Source organism: Phyllobates terribilis, unplaced genomic scaffold, assembly GCF_046119375.1.
Source record: "Phyllobates terribilis strain yellow unplaced genomic scaffold, ASM4611937v1 Scaffold_51__1_contigs__length_9155689, whole genome shotgun sequence".
In the NCBI taxonomy this organism is placed as follows: domain Eukaryota; kingdom Metazoa; phylum Chordata; class Amphibia; order Anura; family Dendrobatidae; genus Phyllobates; species Phyllobates terribilis.
The window spans coordinates 3,922,214-3,936,974 of NW_027362811.1; the positions used below are offsets into that span (position 1 = coordinate 3,922,214).

A 14,761-nucleotide genomic window follows, 5' to 3' on the forward strand; every position below is an offset into this window, starting at 1 on the left:
CTTTTTTGGGTTATTTCTTATCATTCACTGTTTTTTGCATGGATCTGGCAAAAGTCCGGACGGTACTGGATTGGTATTATATTCAGGACTTAAAGGCGTTACAAAGTTTTTTGGGTTTCGCCAGCTGCTACTGTAAGTTCATCAAAAACTTTTTGGCAGTGGGCAAACCTCTGATGGATGATTTTGCCAAATAATAAAATCTTAATTTTTAAAATCTTAATTTTTTTTTTCTATTTTTCTTTCCAGTCTTGTAGCTAAACACAATCCAGCTAAGTTTTAAAATTGAAATGAAGCCCCTGTACCCCCCTCTCTAGGTGCTTCTGTACCAACTCCTCCCTGGTCCAGGACAGTCTGTGTATCACGGCCTCCATCAATAACCTATTGACACATGATTGTGGCAGCCCTCACGTGCTGGTATATCACGCTGCCAATAGAAATGGGAAGCGGCACAGAAATCACAAAATAAAGGCAGTGTTTGTGGTAATGCAAGAATCCAACAAGCAGAGTAGTCCACACGTCGTACAACAGCCCAACATGGATGATGAAAAGCAGTGACCAGCCCAGGGGATGGGGATGACTCGGTACCCGGGCCTTTGCCTGGCCTTGGGGATGTCGCGGTGGTCGGCTCCTGGGCCCGTACCCTGGGGTCACTCTTTAAAAGGGTGGTTGTTTGTTCATTTTATGAAAGTTCGTGACGCCACCTGTGGTTTCTGATGATAATCACCAGCGCTGCGGCAGTCCACTGAGGCCGGTGATGAGGCAGCTCGATGGTATAGCTCCCCACAGGTGGATCTAGGCCTCAGGGCAGCGTATGCAAGGGGAATGCAGGACAGGCGAGACCCAGCCGGGTCAGAGCAAGAACGGGGACGGACACGGTAGTCACTTCAGTACCTTTTACTGATGGAAAGTCAGGCACATCCCGGAGCACTGTAGGGTGAAGGGTGCATATCAGGATCCTCCCCAATGAGCGGGTGTAGGGCCTCCTGTCTCTTGCCTCTGCGTAGTAAGTTTCTGACCTGCCTGGAGCTAGGCCTTTGTCTCTGTCCTGCGCTGGCTGACCTTGTGGTAGGGCCTTTTCTTGGAGTGCACGCTCCTCAGCTTGCGAGGCCTATGTGTCTCCCGGCTCTGTTACGTATCAGCACTCTAGAGATCCTGGGACCTGTAGTTCTCCAGGGATTCCGGTTATGCCTTACTGGGTCGTAGAGATCCCGGTAAGCTTCGGACCCGGTGTCCGGTAAATGATTCAGGGTGAGCTAATTAAACTCTTCTGCCCCCTATGTACTCATGTACTCACTCTCCACTCGCCTTCGGCCCCTCTCGGGGCCCTCACTAGGCAACACACACTGCAGCCGGGACACTGCTCTTCTTCGCCGCTCTCAGAGCGTCGGCACACTCCTAGCTCTCTATCCTGAGCTGAGTTCTAGTCTGGAATCACTCTACAGACTGTACTGAACTCTTTCTGCAGGAACTGCTAGGCTCTGGCTCGACTGCACTGAGTCCTTCTGTGTCTGAGCAGGAAACTGCTGAATCACTTTCTGGGCTGCCTGGCTCCACCTTCCCTTTATATATCCCTAAGGCTAAGTGCCCACGTTGCGGAACTGAAGCATATTTTTAACTCTTCTCCCTGGCGGGAAAATCGCATGCGGATTTTACATGCGGTTTTCCCGCCAGGTAGAAGCCTTTGTGAGGCGTCTTTGCAGCGTCTTTGCATGCATTTCCGCATGCGGGTTATCAAGCACTTCTCCAAGTGATTTAAGCATCACTTGGAAAAGTGCTTGACAACTTGTTCACACTATATAAATCCATGCAACCGGCATGGATTTATATAGTGTGACCAAGTAATAGTTAAAAAAAAAGAATCAGAATGGTAAAAAATAAAGTTTATACTCACCTTCCGATGCATTCTCTGCCCCGTCCGGAGTCTTGAGCGGCTCACGCTGTTGTGTGCAGGACCTGCGGTGAAGTCATTGAGTCATGTGATGGGTCACATGACTCAATGACGTGGCAGGTCCTTCACACAACAGCGCGACGGAGGGAAAACATCAGAAGATAAGTATAAACTTTATTTTTTTCTTTTTTTTACAGGTTCTTTGGTACCCAGGTCTGGATGAGAGTCTCCTCTCATCCAGACTTGGGTACCATCCGCACATTGATTCCGCTGCGCTTCCGCAAAATTAATGAACATGCTGCGGATTTTTGACCGCAGCATATACGCTGTGGAAAAATCCGCAGCATGGGCATTGACATTGCGGAATGCCATTGGGGACCATGGGGTGCGGATATACATGCGTTTTACCTGCAGCATATACACTTGTAATACGCAACGTGGGCACGCAGCCTAACGGGCTCCCTCTGGTGGTCTGAGGTGGAAGGTGGATGTGTGTGAATGCTTATGAGGGCGTCTTGTGGAGGAATCCATCAATGCACACTTCTAGGATCTGTGATACCAAGCGCAGCTGGGTGTCACCGCAGCGAACGTCACGTCTTCAGGCGTCTGTGTAAGAACATCACTTTTTTGTTTTCCTCCCTGAATAAGCACCAAATGGAATAGCTGAATGCCAGGATACAGAGACCGGCGGGGGGCAGGGAGGCGCTGTCCGCTGGATTTTGTGCTGGTTTCACAAGCGGTCACCCTGCAGTTTTCTCTGAATTTGCTGTGGAGACTTTTCACAACACATCTAATAATTGTGAACCTTCCACCTCACATGTTTATTATCTTGTCAGCTGGGCGGGATGAAAGCCGGACAAGAATGATCCTTATTACATATAATGGCTGCACTGAGCGATGGGGAAAAGCCGCAGAGGACTGAGAGCAGAAGGGCAGAGGGGTTTCCTCTTCCTCATAGGAGAAAATCTACAGGGACCAGTACAGAAGCCGGTGAGAAGGGGAGACAAGGGCTGAGCCACTTACACAGACAGAAAGCTGAGGAGAGGAGGACATGTTATTACTCCAGGATCCGCTCCATTCCTTCCCTATGTGGCATTCAAGCCCTGAGCTCGGCTTTTCTGGAGCCCCATAAAGAATGAATGGAGCTGCAGTTGAATCCTGACTTTCCACTCCTTCCCGATCAGACGATGGTTCGCAGCGGTCAGACCCCCACGATCAGTAAGTGATCACGAGCCTGTGGATAAGCGATAACTTGTTTTCTTCAGACATCCCCTTTAAGCAATGGAGCATGCCAGCAAAGAAGGTGGGAGAAGGCGCTGGTTACAGGGGAGACTTTACCTCTGGAGGAAGCATATAGGACATGTGAGGGGCGGACACTTCCCGTATTCATCATTACTGAGCCCCCGCTCTGTACGGCTCTTATCTGAGCTGCAGGAGACGCAGCAGTTACTAATCAGCCGCTCTCCGTTCACTTGCAGCCGTCCGAGCTCTGCTGTGCCTGTTAGGGGTGAAGTTCGGGTCCTAGGAGGCATCGACTATGCAGCCTGCACAGCAGATCACAGCCCGGGCACCACGTCTCCGGGTAAATCTCCACCTTTTGAGTTACTTCTTGTGCAGCTGCCCCATGCAAGTTGCTCCGCTCTCCTCGGCCAGCTCCTGCTGAAGACTGAGCTCCTCTGCCCAATCTAGGAGCTCAATAGCCCTGATCACGTCAGTGGTAGCCCAGCGCTGCTGGATCAGATTTACAAATGGCAAACTTATCAGCCCTAGGCATTTCTAATATGTGCAGAGCAGGCGACATAAGTCTCACCGGCATCCTCATAGACCTTTGCTCAGCCGGGGTCTAATAGGAGCAGTAAGATGGCCATCATGGGGTCCATTGTTAGATCTCGGCTGCCATAGAAACTCATCGGCACCATGATCGCGCCTCCCTCTCCTGTCTAAAGTGCCTAAATGCTGTGGAAGCCCCCTACTGTGTCATACAGTGGATTAAACTGCCAGGGTCAGGGTTGGCTCCACTGTCGGTGGCTGAGGCAGGAGCAGGACTGTGTTATACAGCCACACTTCTGCCGCAGATCTTGTAAGAGCCCTGACAGGACCTGCCTGATGATAATGTGTCCTATAGAGCGGGTCCTGGTACCGGACTGCCCTGTACATATTCACCACTAGCTGGGAACCAGTTACTTACAAGGTCTAGTTTCGGATGTGTTTCCAGGATCTGTAGTTGTCAGCATTTTATCCTTAAGGCCGAGTTATAATATCACTGTTACACTCTCGCCCTGTACCTGTATACCTGCCCTGTGTGCTGCACAAAAGTATATAACAAATTGTGTGTGTACACAGATATCTATCTCCTGAATGGAATTACTGCTAGATCTCCTGTACATAGAAATATGAGGTTCTTAGCGCACATTTTGAGCAAATTGTGCGAGCCCATCTGCCAACGTCAAGGCGACCTCTTCAGATGGGTCCCTACACTAACAATACACTAACTTAGTAACTGGGACTATTTTTTTTTATTATTATTACCACCATTTTTACTATTTATTATTATTGCATTAATCCAATTAATTGTAACTGTTATAAAACTAATTAAAAAATTTAAATTCAAATTTTTTTATTATTCTTGTGATTCTAATAATGGTATTACTAAAATCCCTATGCCTAAAGCTGTTGATCCAGAAGAAGGCAAAAACCCCAGGACACCTAACGCCAATTTGTGTCACGGGAAAAATTCCTTCTTGACCCTGGGAAAAGGCGATCAATCCTAGGACCCTGGATCAAACCTAATAATGTTATTACAAGTTATATATTACACTAATTATTGTACTACGGGAGTTATTTTAATTTGTTTTTATAAATCTAACTATTTGATATGGTTATACTTAACATTGTGCTATCTTATTACAGTATTATTCTTCTTTCCTATCACTACTAATACTGCCCTATACCTACAGTGTTGATCCAGAAGAAGGCAAAAACCCCAGGACACCTTCAGCCAATTTGTGTCACAGGGAAAAAGTTCCTTCTTGACCCCGAGAAAAGGCGATCAGTCCTAGAACCCTGGATCAAACCTAATTATGTTACTAGTTATGTAATTACTATTACTGTACTAAATGTACTACTACAGTTGTTTTTAATATAGTTTTTTTTATATATTTTGTCTTATGTACTGCTTTCTTATTAAAGTACTACTCTAACTTTTCTATAACTATTTAATATTACAGTATTGATTGAACTACGTCTATAATTATTTTTATTTACTCTTTGTTCTTTCTATAGATATAGCTAGTTTATATTTATTAATAACAATAACCTGATATCTTATTACGGTATTATTCTTCTTTTCTATTGCTACTAATACTACCCTATACCTAGAGTGTTGATCCAAAAGAAGGCAAAAACCTCAGGACACCTTCAGCCAATTTGTGTCACAGCGGAAAAATTCCTTCTTGACCCCGAAAAAAGGCGATCAGTCCTAGAACCCTGGATCACACTGCTATTCTACCTACTACTATTACTACTGTTATTTTATTACTTTCTTACTATTATCACTAGTATTATTACTCAAATTACACTAATACTGATATACTACCACTATATTACTACTATCCTGCTATTATTACTTTGGTGGATTTATACTTACCAGCCGGTATTGCCATATGATGTTATCGGCAGAGAGGTCCCAGCAGGATGGTCCACATGATGTTCCTCTTTCCTCTCAAATACCGGTAGATGTAATGGCAGACGTTGTTCTGGCTCTGCTTCTTCCTTTTTGTTGTAGGATCGATTGTTGTCTTTTCTGGCCTTTGGCCATCCCTTTCCCCCTAGGGATCTTAAGGTGCAGTTCTGTCCTCTTTGGTCTCCTCTTCGGTGGGTCTCCCCTTCGGTCTCCTCTTCGGTGGGTCTCCTCTTCGGTGGGTCTACCCTTCGGTGGGTCTCCTCTTCAGTGGGACTCCTCTTCGGTGGGACTCCTCTTCGGTGGGACTCCTCTTCGGTGGGTCTCCTCTTCGGAGGGACTCCTCTTCGGTGGGTCTCCTCTTCGGTGGGACTCCTCTTCGGTGGGTCTCCTCTTCGGTGGGACTCCTCTTCGGTGGGACTCCTCTTCGGTGGGACTCCTCTTCGGTCTCCTCTTCGGTGGGTCTCCTCTTCGGTGGGAATCCTCTTCGGTGGGACTCCTCTTCGGTGTGAATCCTCTTCGGTGGGACTCCTCTTCGGTCTACTCTTCGATGGGGCTACTCTTCGGTGGGTCTCCTCTTCGGTGGGTCTCCTCTTCGGTGGGACTCCTCTTCGGTGGGTCTCCTCTTCGGTGGGACTCCTCTTCGGTGGGTCTCCTCTTCGGTGGGACTCCTCTTCGGTGGGACTCCTCTTCGGTCTCCTCTTCGGTGGGTCTCCTCTTCGGTGGGACTCCTCTTCAGTGGGTCTACTCTTCGGTGGGTCTCCTCTTCGGTGGGACTCCTCTTCGGTGGGTCTCCTCTTCGGAGGGACTCCTCTTCGGTGGGTCTCCTCTTCGGTGGGACTTCTCTTCGGTGGGTCTCCTCTTCGGTGGGTCTCCTCTTCGGTGGGACTCCTCTTCGGTGGGACTCCTCTTCGGTCTCCTCTTCGGTGGGACTCCTCTTCGGTGGGACTCCTCTTCGGTGGGACTCCTCTTCGGTGAGACTCCTCTTCGGTGGGTCTCCTCTTCGGTGGGACTCCGCTTCGGTGGGACTCCGCTTCGGTGGGACTCCTCTTCTGTGGGTCTCCTCTTCGGTGGGACTCCTCTTCGGTGGGTCTCCTCTTCGGTGGGACTCCTCTTCAGTGGGACTCCTCTTCGGTGGGTCTCCTCATCGGTGGGACTCCTCTTCAGTGGGACTCCTCTTCGGTGGAACTTCTCTTCGGTGGGACTCCTCTTCGGCTGGTCTCCTCTTCGGTGGGACTCCTCTTCGGTGGGTCTCCTCTTCGGTGGGTCTCCTCTTCGGTCTCCTCTTCGGTGGGACTCCTCTTCGGCTGGTCTCCTCTTCGGTGGGACTCCTCTTCGGTGGGTCTCCTCTTCGGTGGGTCTCCTCTTCGGTCTCCTCTTCGGTGGGACTCCTCTTCGGTGGGACTCCTCTTCGGTGTTTTTCCTCTTCGGTGGGACTCCTCTTCGGTCTCCTCTTCGGTGGGACTCCTCTTCGGTGGGACTCTTCTTCGGCCTCCTCTTCGGTGGGACTCCTCTTCGGTGGGACTCCTCTTCGGTGGGTCTCCTCTTCAGTGGGTCTCCTCTTCGGTGGGACTCCTCTTCTACGGGTCTCCTCTTCGGTGGGTCTCCTCTTCGGTGGGTCTCCTCTTCGACGGGTCTCCTCTTCGGCGGGTCTCCTCTTCGGTGAGTCTCCTCTTCGGTCTCCTCTTCGGTGGGTCTCCTCTTCGGTGGGTCTCCTCTTTGGTCTCCTCTTCGGTGGGTCTCCTCTTCGGTGGGTCTCCTCTTCGGTGGGACTCCTCTTCGGTGGGACTCCTCTTCGGTGGGTCTCCTCTTCGGTGGGTGTCCTCTTCGGTGGGACTCCTCTTCGGTGGGACTCCTCTTCGGTCTCCTCTTCGGTGGGACTCCTCTTCGGTGGGTCTCCTCTTCGATGGGTCTCCTCTTCGGTGGAACTCCGCTTCGGTGGGACTCCTCTTCGGTGGGACTCCTCTTCGGTCTCCTCTTCGGTGGGTCTCCTCTTCGGTGGGTCTCCTCTTTGGTGGGTCTCCTCTTTGGTGGGTCTCCTCTTCGGTGGGTCTCCTCTTCGGTCTCTTCTTCCGTGAGACTCCTCTTCGGTGGGTGTCCTCTTCGGTGGGTCTCCTCTTCGGTGGGACTCCGCTTCGGTGGGACTCCTCTTCAGTGGGACTCTTCTTCAGTCTCCTCTTCGGTGGGTCTCCTCTTTGGTGGGTCTCCTCTTTGGTGGGTCTCCTCTTCGGTGGGTCTCCTCTTTGGTGGGTCCCCTCTTCTCAGGAAACACAACCAGATGTTAGGAGCAATCCTCAACTGACAGAGTGCCACTACTGACCACCGCGCTCCCCTCATCCCGCTAAGTAAAAGTGTTTTTTCCTGTTTTACACAGAATGCAGAGTACTGTGCAGCAACCTATACTCCCGAGGGGCCGCAGGAAACTGGAGTGAATAATGTCCTCCTCTTCCTTTAAATTACGCTTATGCCATGTTCTTACTAGTGAGACGTAATAAATAGCATTAAAGCTGCAGTAATTTTTTTTTTATATACACTGCTCAAAAAAATAAAGGGAACACTTAAACAACAGAATATAACTCCAAGTAAATCAAACTTCTGTGAAATCAAACTGTCCACTTAGGAAACAACACTGATTGACAATCAATTTCACATGCTGATGTGCAAATGGAATTAGACAATAGATGGAAATTATTGGCAATTATCAAGACATCCTCAATAAAGGACTGGTTCTGCAGGTGGGAATCACAGACAACATCTCAGTACCAGTGCTTTCTGGCTGATGTTTTGGTCACTTTTGAATGTTGGTTGTGCTTTCACACTCGTGGTAGCATGAGACGGACTCTACAACCCACAGAAGATGCTCAGGTAGTGCAGGTCATCCAGGATGGCACATCTGTGAGAGCTGTGGCAAGGAGGTTTGCTGTGTCTGTCAGCGTAGTGTCCAGAGGCTGGAGACGCTACCAGGAGACAGGCCAGTACACCCGGAGATGTGGAGGGGGCCATAGGAGGGCAACAACCCAGGAGCAGGACCGCTACCTCCGCTTTTGTGCAAGAAGCAACAGGAGGAGCACTGCCAGAGCCCTGCAAAATGACCTCCAGCAGGCCACAAATGTGTATGTGTCTGCACAAACGGTTAGAACTGACTCCATGAGGGTAGTATGAGGGCCCGACATCCACATATGGGGGTTGTGCTCACAGCCCAACACTGTGCAGGATGCTTGGCATTTGCCACAGAACACCAGAATTGGCAAACTCGCCACTGGCTCCCTGTGCTCTTCACAGATGAAAGCAGGTTCACACTGAGCACATGTGACCGACGTGACGGAGTCTGGAGACACAGTGGAGAGTGATCTACTGCCTGCAACATCCTTCAGCACGACCGGTTTGGCAGTGGGTCAGTAATGGTGTGGAGTGGCATTTCTTTGGAGGGCTGCACAGCCCTCCATGTGCTCGCCAGAGGTAGCCTGACTGCCATTAGGTACCGAGATGAGATCCTCAGGCCCCTTGTGAGACAATATGCTGGTGCAGTGGGCCCTGGGTTCCTCCTAATGCAGGACAATGCCAGACCTCATGTGGCTGGAGTGTGTCAGCAGTTCCTCCAAGATGAAGGCTTTGAAGCTATGGACTGGCCCGCCTGTTCCCCAGAGCTGAATCCGATTGAGCACATCTGGGACATCATGTCTCGCTCCATCCACCAACATCACATTGCACCACAGACTGTCCAGGAGTTGGCGGATGCTTTAGTCCAGGTCTGGGAGGAGATCCCACAGGAGACCATCCGCAACCTCATCAGGAGCATGCCCAGGCATTGTAGGGAGGTCATACAGGCACGTGGAGGCCACACAATACTGAGCCTAATTTTGACTTGTTCTAAGGACATTACATCAATGTTGGATCAGCCTGTAGTGTGTTTTTCCGCTTAAATTTTGGGGGTGACTCCAAATCCAGGCCTCCATTGGTTAATAAATTTGATTTCCATTGATGATTTTTGTGTGATTTTGTTGTCAGCACATTCAACTTTGTACAGAACAAAGTATTCAATGAGAATATTTCATTCATTCAGATCTAGGATGTGTTATTTGAGTGTTCCCTTTATTTTTTTGAGCAGTGTATTTTAACCCAGCTAAAAAGTGAACTGGCCCCCTCCTGAGGGGAAACTTGAAAAAATGTCTGCAGTCAGATCAAGTCCATTCTCTTCCTTCAGCTTGGCTCCGCTGGGCGCAGTTCTTCTTTAGCAAATGTTCATACAAAATCATCAATGGAAATCAAATTTATTAACCAATGGAGGCCTGGATTTGGAGTCACCCCCAAAATTTAAGCGGAAAAACACACTACAGGCTGATCCAACTTTGATGTAATGTCCTTAAAGCAAATCAAAATGAGGCTGACACACTCCAGCCACATGAGGTCTGGCATTGTTCTACATTAGGATGAACCCAGTGCCAACCGCACCAGCATATGGTCTTACAAGGGGTCTGAGGATCTCATCTCTTAACCTAATGGCAGTCAGGCTACCTCTGGCGAGCACATGGAGGGCTGTGCGGCCCTCCAAAGAAATGCCACCCCACACTATTACTGACCCACTGCCAAACCGGTCATGCTGAAGGATGTTGCAGGCAGCAGATCGCTCTCCATGGCGTCTCCAGACTCTGTCACGTCTGTCACATGTGCTCAGTGTGACCCTGCTTTCATCTGTGAAGAGCACAGGGAGCCAGTGGCGACTTTGCCAATCCTGGTGTTCTGTGGCAAATGCCAAGCGTCCTGCACGGTGTTGGGTTGTGAGCACAACCCCCATGTGTGGACGTCGGGCCCTCATACCACCCTCATGGAGTCGGTTTCTAACCGTTTGTGCAGACATATGCTCATTTGTGGCCTGCTGGAGGTCATTTTGCAGGGCTCTGGCAGTGCTCCTCCTGTTCCTCCTTGCACAAAGGCGGGGGTAGCGTTCCTGCTGCTGGGTTGTTGCCCTCCTATGGCCCCCTCCACGTCTCCTGGTGTACTGGCCTGTCTCCTGGTAGCGCCTCCAGCCTGTGAACACTACGCTGACAGACACAGCAAACCTCCTTGCCACAGCTCGCATTGATGTGCCATCCTGGATGAGCTGCACTACCTGAGCAACTTCTGTGGGTTGTAGAGTCCGTCTCATGCTACCACGAGTGTGAAAGCACAACCAACATTCAAAATTGACCAAAACATCAGCCAGAAACCATTGGTACTGAGATGCGGTCTGTGGACCCCACCTGCAGAACCACTCCTTTATTGAGGGTGTCTTGATAATTGCCAATAATTTCCATCTATTATCTATTCCATTTGCACAACAGCATGTGAAATTGATTGTCAATCAGTGTTGTTTCCTAAGTGGACAGTTTGATTTCACAGAAGTTTGATTTACTTGGAGTTATATTCTGTTGTTTAGGTGTTCCCTTTATTTTTTGAGCAGTGTGTATTTCCTTATGTCCATGTATTTACTACTAAAAGTAATTTTTTACATTTAGATTTCATTTTTCACTGGTTATTACAGACTTATTGCTTCCCTGCACATTCAAGTTTCATGTTTTCTTTGGGCATAGATCAGCTAAAAGGCACTCAGGAAAAAAAAAACAGATGAAAGATCTACAAACTCTCCCTTAAGACTGTCAGAAGGAGCTCACTGATAGATTCTCAGTTAGCTAATTTTGCAGCCAGGAAGAGACAGTTTTTTTCCTCGCACTTTTACTGCACTTGGACTTTTTTTCCCGTTTTCTAGTACTATGTGGTAAATGAATGGTGGGATTTATAAGTACCGCTCATCCTACAAAATAACAAGACCTCACACTATGTGGACAGACATGAAAAAGTTATAGCCCTTGGAAAAAGCGAAGGAAAAAACAGAAAAAAACATCAATTGGTTCTGTTGGGAAGGGGTAAAGCTGAAGAAACGCATGTAACAGCAGAATATGGAGGAAGGTGAGATATCACCGGCTGGTGGATACTACCTGCTCCATCGCTGGCAGAGTAACCCATCCCCATGGTGGCCGCTGAGATCTTCTCTTGTAGAAACGGATCCAAAATCTATAAAACATGGGGAACAGTCAGCAGAGGGTTTGGTGATTGGCTCATAGTGGCGATATACCCAGGGGCATTACTGGGCACAGGGAAGATTGGGAATGAATAGGATTGGCTGCTAGATATGTGATCTCTTCCATTAAAGGGGATGTCTAGTTGGAAGAAGTTCTCACTGATCTCTGGATAGGTGATGACTCTTAGATCGGTGGGTTTGGCCGCTATGACCCAATCAGCAGAACAGCACTTATAGATAGAAGTGAGCGAAGTGCAAATGTTCAACCGCCGGTCCGTTCATTCTCTATGGGGGGCGCTGTACTCAGCTTTCTCCTGCATAGAGAATGAATGGAGCGGTGGTCCGGGGAGGGTCTAGCAGGGATTAGTTGGGTTCCCAGCAGATCTAGAAGTTGTCACTTATCATGTGTTGGGGAATAATGACTTCTCCTCTGATAAATGTGCTGATTGCTGTCAGTTGTGGTCACTGAGTGCGTGTGATGGGATGTGGCTCCGTCCGTTATATTATATCACGTCTTATACCTATAATCTCGCTGATCGCAGGTGTCTGTCTTCACACTCAGATGAGATGGAACAAACTGACCATATAGAACTTTTTTTTTTTTTCTTCAAATTCAAACCGAGCAATCCTATTGGCTGAGTATGAATGCAGTTACCATGGTGACAGAAGTAGCTGCCGATTTAAAGGGACAAGATACTAATATTGTACTAAAGTGTATTTTATTATATACTTCACATAACTGACTGGGTACACCTTGGTGCTGGTGGGATGGCTTTTTTTTAATCAAACAACATGTTTACTAAGTACCCTATATTATATATATTTCCTATTGCTTTTTACTTACTTATAGCAGGGTATATGTTCATATTGTTTCTATCCTAAGTGTGTCTATTTTCTAATAGAGACATGACCAGTCCCCTTTAGAATTTTATAGTGACCCCATTGAGGTCATGGACTGATATTGGGGATTGCAGAGTTGGGGCAAGGTGTTGGTGCTAAGTAAGTGACATCAAATGAAGGCTATGGTGCATACATAGTAAATCAGTCTTGTTTTGCCACAGAAATCCTGTTCTATAACACAAAATATCTTCATATGATGAGGAGTTGTGTTGTGTTTTTCTCCATTTACATTCTAGCGTGGTGATCACATAAAATGTAAAATCCCTATTCAATAATTACTGAATGACAGTAGCCTGTATCCCTGGAGGACAAGTCATTTACCGGTTCACCGGGTTTGATGTTCTAATGCATTTATATGTTTCAGTATTTGTATATATTTATATATATTTTTTCCCCCCTTAAGGGTATTCAAGCGCAGACGGTGGCAAACTTCTTCCTGGCCTTTGAAGCACAGCTTTCAATTATTCCTGTCGTAAACCAGGTAAAAAGCTTCGAGCCGAGCGCGATCAGACTCCTTCAGTCCCGCAGCAGGTAAATCTGTGACCATCGCCGGCACTCCTGCTGTTCCTAGTACCGATCCCTCTATGAGCGGCTGTGCAGTAATGAAGGCAGGATTCACCCCAAACTTGCTCGTCTTTTTTTTCGATTTCCAGTTCTGGTAATTAGTGATACACATGTGTATATCCAGTGGTCAACTCAAAACCTATGTATGGAAAATCAATTGTTTGCTGTATGCATCTCATTTGTAGGATGCACACTATTCATTTCAATATGGAGCGGAGTAGGAGGAGACTTTCATTACTGTTCCCTTTACTTCCTCCCTGCTGATAGGAAATGCCATGCTGTTTGCTTGTGTCCTGTGATTACAGCAGCCTGCAACAGTTTTCAGCGTGCACTCCCCGGCTCAGGCATCAAGCAGTAAATGATAACATTAAAACGCTGCTACCCCTTTGTTAGTCACTTTTTTATCTTCTTCCCCTTCTACGAATGCTATAGTCCGTTATTCTAGAACTGCTCTGAAAATGGTTCTCTCTGGAGTGTTGGGATTTGGGTTTAGGGTGGGTTATGGGAATTGAACTTCAGATACTTTGTTCATATTTTTACTATGGAATTACTATGTCATGTATGTTATTTGAAAGATGGAATATTTGTAGTTGGAGTTTTTCAATAAAAATGATTTGATTAAAAAAAAAATGAAATTAAAATTCCTCTGTTCTTGAGAAAGCATAGGATTTTACTAAGAGGTAAATTGCACGTTCCTTGTTTTCCAGGCACTTTACTTTTTTGCTAGTTTTGTATGATTACACAATCCCTTTTATAGGCCAGGGCCAGTTGTACATCTCTCCCTAAACTCTTGTTCACACTATATTTTATGCCAGTTTTATTCTATGGTTTCTAGATGTTGTCCAGCTTTGATAAATAATTAGTATTTATACTTTTGCTTTTAGATAGACTTGAAGAACGCAGATCCGGAAAGGGTGGAGAAACAAATTGAGAAGATGTTTGACGTTCCCGCTAGTGACTGTATCCGGGTACGATGCGCTCCAGATCAAAATCATTCCTGTAGGCAAATTTAACTCCGCTGTCTGCACCTTGTCTTTTTATTTTTTTCTACAAAATGTGGCTGGAAAAGGGGCAATGTAGCGAGGAATTTACATCAATTTTTGGTGTTAAAAAAAAACAAAAAACTTTTGTGACGCGTCATTTTTGCGCAAAAATGTGCAGCTTCCTATTTTACAGCACTCTTGCAACTTTTAGAAATTGGGCTTGGTAAGCTACACAGGTCTAAGAACGACGGGTGACGTTAAAAGTGGATAAAGATACACGGTGGCTCATTGGTTAGCATTGGGTTCAAATCCCACCAAGGACGACATCTGCAAGAAGTTTGTATGTTCTCCCTGTGTTTGCGTGGGTTTCCTCCGGGTTCTCCGGTTTTCTCCCACACTCCAAAGACATACTGATAGGGAATGTAGATTGTGAGCCCCGATGGGGGCAGTGATGATAATGTCTGTAAAGTGCTGTGAAATTAATGGCGCTATATAAGTGAGTAAAATAAATAAAGATAGATGGAAGTGCTACATAAACATTTATCAAACATCGTGCAACACTTTGATACATTTGGCACAAATAATGGTAACACAACCACAAGCAAAACTGACCTGAGAAAGTCCCTTTATGATACATTTTTCGGAAAGAATTTGAAAGATTTAAAGCGTTAGAAATGAACAAGATTATC

The 14,761-nt window shown here is 47.1% G+C and overlaps 1 pseudogene; it reads left to right on the forward strand.

The window, feature by feature from the left end:
• Positions 1-14,761, forward strand: part of LOC141191714 (translation factor GUF1, mitochondrial-like) — a 69,601-nt pseudogene that overhangs the window by 29,211 nt on the left and 25,629 nt on the right.